Genomic DNA, 6000 nt, shown 5'->3' on the forward strand with positions numbered 1-6000 from the left:
TTCCTAGGGAATGTGGGTATGTGGATATGTGGGTAAAGGCTAATGTACCCAAGCAACTCTGGCCCAAGTGCATCCTGTGGGCTGGGGGCAGTTCTCCAGAGAAAGGTGCAAAGATGTACCCATAGCAGCGACAACACATCCGTTAGGGTACAGGTGCACTGGCTCAGTGAAAGGGATCTGGGCAAGGAACAGCAGCTTCTACTCCACATATGTTCCCCTGGCTCTAAATTGGGTTACCTGTGTCATTCCAGTGTATGGGTTTACTGGGATGATCTGAACAGGAGGGGGGCGAGATGAAGGGGTTGCTGGGAGATATTGTATATGGAGGATCATAAGGTGTTTTATGGACCTGAGCCCATCTAACCCAGCCAAGTGTTCCAGGTTAGGACTACAGGAGATTGGAAGTCAGGAAGATATGGGGAAGAATCAAGAGCTGGTCAAGTTCTGCTCTTAGCTTTGCATGTGACACTATGTGGGTCCTGAGATAATTTTCTTCCCTTCTCAGACCCTATTTCTATATATTCTTTAAACAACAGCCTAGATAATCCCTAAGAATCTTCTAGGTTACCCTAACAATAAACTGAGCCAATAACTGTTCTGGAAGGTGGCCCAGAGAGTACCCCGATGGTTCAGAGCTGTCCGCTACCAGTGCTGGGAAAGCAACACTCAGTGCTGGGTGCTGAGTGATGCCAAGCTGCTCCCAGACACAGATCTGCCCTTGGGGGCCCTCAGAGAGCTCTCTGACCCCCTCTAAAGGGAGCTTTTCTAAGAGTCCCATCCAACAATCTTTGTTTACAGACCAAGGAAAGCTGAGAAATTTAATCTTCTTCCCAGGCACACTACTTCCCAGAATAAAACCAGGTTTCTGTCTAAAGGAAAAAGGAAGAATGGCTAGTGGATGGAAGAGTGTATCAGTCAGCTTTTGCCACCGTAATGCTTTGTAACATAGTAGCCTCTTTTTCTGGTTTCATTGCTCATGCACATCTCATATGAATAAGTTTCACAATCTTTCCTGGAGTAAAATTTACTAGTGAAGGAAAGAGAGAAGACACAAGAGCCCTGCGATGGGGAGGGACACACAGGACGGAGAGATGAGGCTTCTGTATAATTTCATCCGTTGTGGAGTTGAGTCTATGAATACCTGGTCCTCCTGAGAGCACAGTTTCTAGAACCCCACTCCTTCCCTTCCCCAGATTGCCACTGACTTGCTCTGAGCAGAGAATTCATTCTCCTGGCTCTAATGATGTAAATACCTGTTGCAAGGATCAGGGACTCACTTCTCAGAGGCACCAGGGAGGGTATGTTCAGGGCTCCAGGCACCTCTGCTCTCTCCCCTGGAAAGAATCAAAATGCTCCCTCATGTCAAGCCTTGTATTTGGTCCCAGGTACCCTCTGTGTGACTGTAGAAAAGCCACTTCCCCCAATCCTTCAAATGAGAATAAAGTCTGTCCCATTATATCAGGCTGGAAAACAATAACCAACAACTTCAAATCTCCTGGCTTAAAACACGAAAGGTTTAATTTTTTTCTTGCTCATATTTGTGACTGTGGCCCATCATGGTCATCTTGATAGAGAATGGGCATCATCTCGAGCACTGCTGGCCGCTGGTACCAGAAGGAAAGAGAGATGTAAATTGTACACTGGTTCTTAAAGCATCCACCTGAAGTGGCTGGTGTGGGACATTTCTGCTCAGGTTCCATTGGCCAAAGCAATTCATATGGCCACACTGACCTTCAAAGGAAACATAATCCCTCTTGTGCCTGGGAGATGGGAGGCTGGGCTATCGGGAACAGCACTTGGGGCTGCCACACCCACCTATGCAAGGGAATTTCATGAGGACCAAGTGAGAAAAACTGATGTGAAAGCAAGCATCTCTTTAAGGACCTGCTCTATGCTCCCTGCCGTGGTGGACCCTGGAGGTGAGGCTGGGCAGGGAGTGACACTAAAAGAACCACAAAGATGGCCTCTTCTCTGAGGGAAAGGCAACACTAACTACGAGGCTCCTGCAATGTGCCCATGCGTGCACTTTTTGTCTTATGCACATAACAACACTGTGAGGTGGGAATTTCACCATTAATATATAAGAAAGGAAGCCAAGAGTCAGAAAGTTAGAGTCACTTGCCCGCTTTCACACGGCTAGTTACTGATAGGGACTGAGCTCTTCAAAAGAAGACTTCCTTGGGGCGCCTGGGTGGCTCAGTCGGTTAAGCGTCTGACTTCAGCTCAGGTCACGATCTCGCGGTCGGTGAGTTCGAGCCCCGCATTGGGCTCTGGGCTGATGGTTCAGAGCCTGGAGCCTGCTTCCAACTCTGTGTCTCCCTCTCTCTCTGCCCCTCCCCCGTTCATGCTCTGTCTCTCTCTCTCTGTCTCAAAAATAAATAAACGTTAAAAAAATTTTTTTTAAAAAGAAGACTTCCGTGTCACGTTCCAATATTGGAGTGCCGGAGACGTGGAGGAGGGGCCTTGTCTGAGGGTGGATGCCGATGGCTGTCTTCCACAGTCTGGCTCAGGGGCAGAGAGCCCTGTAGGTCACTGCCATCATCTGATGAGGAGATACCATCAGATAATCCACAGATATCAGCACTGCAGTGACCCCTCCCAGAATTCGTACCACATTCATTCTTGGAAGACAAGGGCATGTTGGATAGAAATATGAGCTTTAGAGAGAATAGACCCTAACATGTATGCTTCCTACTGTGTGCCGGGTGATTCTCATCCATTGTTTTAGTTAACACTCCCAACATCTGCATATGGCAAGCATTGTGGGCCCTAGTATACACATGAGGAAATGGACCCAGAGAAGTGAGGCAGCTGGTTCCAGGCCCCCAACCACAAGGTGGAGGAGTAGAGATTCAAACCCATGGGTCGGCTTTAGCTCAAGCGGTTACTTCGCATGTGGTTACTCAAACCCATGACTCGTCCCAGTGTCCTGTCCATCATAGCAGGCTGCTCCCTAAGTGCAGATAGGACATTACGTGAACTAGGAGGACAATGCGTTTTGAAGTGTATCAGTCAGTTGTTGCCAGAGTAATGCTGCATGATAAGCCACATCAAAGCTCTGGCTTACAACAAATATGAATTCTCACTTAACCAGGTTTGTAGGTCACCCATGGTTTCTCTGGTTTGGCTAATCTAGGCTTGGGTTAAAGTATGGTAGGCAGACCACCTGTAGGATGGCCACCAAGATGTATACCTGGCATACCAGGCCACCTGGTATACATGTTCTTGAGTGTGGGAGGGGTCTGTGAATATGGTGGGATGGTCACAACCTGAACATGGTTACACTGTCTGGCAAAGGTGGGAATACAGTCACTCTTGTGATTACATTACATTACACAAGGCTCCATCACAGCAGACTGGAGTGAGGTTCTCCTGTGGTTTTTAAGAAGTCAGCTGCTATGTCATGAGAAGGCTATTGCTAGGAGATTAGGGCACTCTTGAGGAGCTGAGAGTAATCTATGCAACAGCCAGCAAAAAAGTGGAGACTTCAGTCCTACCCAAGGAACTGAATTCTACCAACACTCTAAATGGGTTTGGGAATAGATTCTTCCACAGTTGAGCCTTCTGATGAGATCACAGCCCTTGCTGACACCTTGATTTCAGCCTGATGAAATCCTGAGCAGAAGGCTCAGTTATGCTGTGTCCAGACTCTTGACCTACAGAAACTGTGAAATAATAAAGGGAGGGGGGTTGTGTTAAGCCACCAAGTTTGTAGTAAATGGTTATGCAGCAATAGAAAACTAATACAGATGGGCAGGAAGACTTCAGTCTCTAGGTCTGATGATATTTATTCCGGGGGCGGGGGGCGGTCTATGAAGAAGGCAGCTACAGGACCATGAGTACAGATCACCAGATCACCAGTGTTCAAAGGGCATTTTCCATTTCAAGCCCCATTTCAAGTTTCTTCTCTTGTCAGATCCACTAACATCTGATTGGCCAAGGCAAGTCTCATGGTCAAGCCCAAGATCAAGGTATAAGGAAATCCATTCCACCCACCTTGAAGCATGGAAAAATTTTGGATGTCTGTTACAGGGGAGCTTAAGAATTAGGATACATTACTCAGGAAATTTAGCAAAAAACAAACAAACAAACCTCCATCTGGTTCTACCTCCCTCCATGCCCATCAGTACACAGCTGACCAATAAGCATTTACTTCCATGGTATATTTGAAGTCCATGAAACCCCCTTCCCTAGCCCTGTCAAATTGATCCATAGAGAGTAGGCTTCTAAGAGAGGAAAGTGGGAACCAGAAGTCAGGGTGAAGAGCAGGTACCACTGTGAGGTTTGTGGGTTACAGGAGGAGCTTTCAGTAAAATTGACATGAACAGGACCACTCCCAGGCAGATGGGCTTAGGTAAGCATTGTGGTATGGGTAGCTGGATTCCTTGATTCTTTGAGCTGGATCACACCCACCCGACCCTACAGAACTCCATCTTCTTGTGAAGCTAGCCATTAAGGCCAGCCCATTAGCTGCCCATGTCATATGGATGCACATGTCCTTGGTGCCAGGTAATTTATACACATGACTTGTCTATGGTTTTAAGAGAGCATATTGAAGTCAAACAGCCTATGTTACAATCCTAACACCACTACTAGCTAACCTTGGGCAAGTAGTCTCTGAGGACCCAGTTTTCTCATCATCTATAAAACTGGCATAATGATAGTACCAACCTCCAAGGCAATTGTGAAGATTGCATGAGATCACATAATAAAGAAACCAATGTCACTTTCTTTAGCCCTGTTTCACAAACTTATGTGACTATTGGATTTTTTTAAGCAGGGAATAATTTGGGGGAGTGGGAGCTATTTTTTTTATTTTTTTTAAGTTTATTTGTTTTGAGAGAAAGAGAGGGAGGTGAAGAGAGAGAGAGAGAGAGAGAGAGAGAGAGAGAGAGAGAGAGAGAGAATCTCAAGCAGGCTCCATGCTATCAGCACAAAGCCCTATGCAGGGCTCAATCCCATGAATCATGAGAGCATGACCAAAGCCTAAATCAAGAGTTGGACACTTAACTGACATAGCCACCTAGGTGCCCCAGGTCTTTTGTTGTAAGAATCCTTATTAACATTATAGAGAGATGCCTGGAGTTTCCTAGCAGCCAATGGAAAATAAGAAAACCAATGAGTTACCGAGTACTTATGTCAATGAGAAAATAAGAAACTTGCTAAAGGATGGTTCTCCCTGGTGTCTTCCTGAATAGGACCATATGATGTAATACATACAAACTCAAGAATAAACTCCTGAAATATATAAAGATGTGCTGCAAGGGATAATTCTTATAAAGTTATTCAATACAGGTTGTTAGTAATTCAGTAAAAATAACCCTGGTGGGAGGTGGGGAGAGATAAGAACAGGGTATGATCTAGATACTGGGTTCCCTGATGATTGCACTTGATCCAAGATCATTTTTGGAATATCTAAAGAGGAAGAGTAAGCCTATCAAAAAAAAATCACACTTCACATGACTTTTTTCCCAATGGAACTTTTGATAAATATTAAATGGAAAATAACTGGGCAATAAACATCCTGGAGAATTTTCAGAGTATGATTACATAGATGCTGAATCATGTTTCTTATAGATGGCATTGTGCAAGTCTGACAATCTCTGTCCTTAAGATCTATGTTTAGACCTTTTGCATTTAATATAATGATTGATGTAATTGGATTTAGGTCTACTGTATCATTATTTCTTTGTAACCTCCTTTTTAAATTTCTCTTTTCTTTCTTGTTGCCTTCTTTTGGATTGTTTTAATCTATTTCATTTTAGTTTATCTGTTGGCCTTTTGGCATATATTTTTATATTATTTTTCTGTGATTGGTCTAGAGATTATTATATACCTACCATTCTACTTAAGTTAATATTTTACAGTTTCAAATAAAATATAGAAGGCTTAAAACCCTTGATATTATAGCTGACATATGTATACATGTACATACATTGAACACTCCCAAATAATATTATATTTTTTCCTTTGAACAATCATATATTTTAAAGATCTTAA

The sequence above is a fragment of the Puma concolor genome, chromosome C1, assembly GCF_028749965.1.
Source record: "Puma concolor isolate L17-30 chromosome C1, mPumCon1.1.hap2, whole genome shotgun sequence".
Classification (NCBI taxonomy): domain Eukaryota; kingdom Metazoa; phylum Chordata; class Mammalia; order Carnivora; family Felidae; genus Puma; species Puma concolor.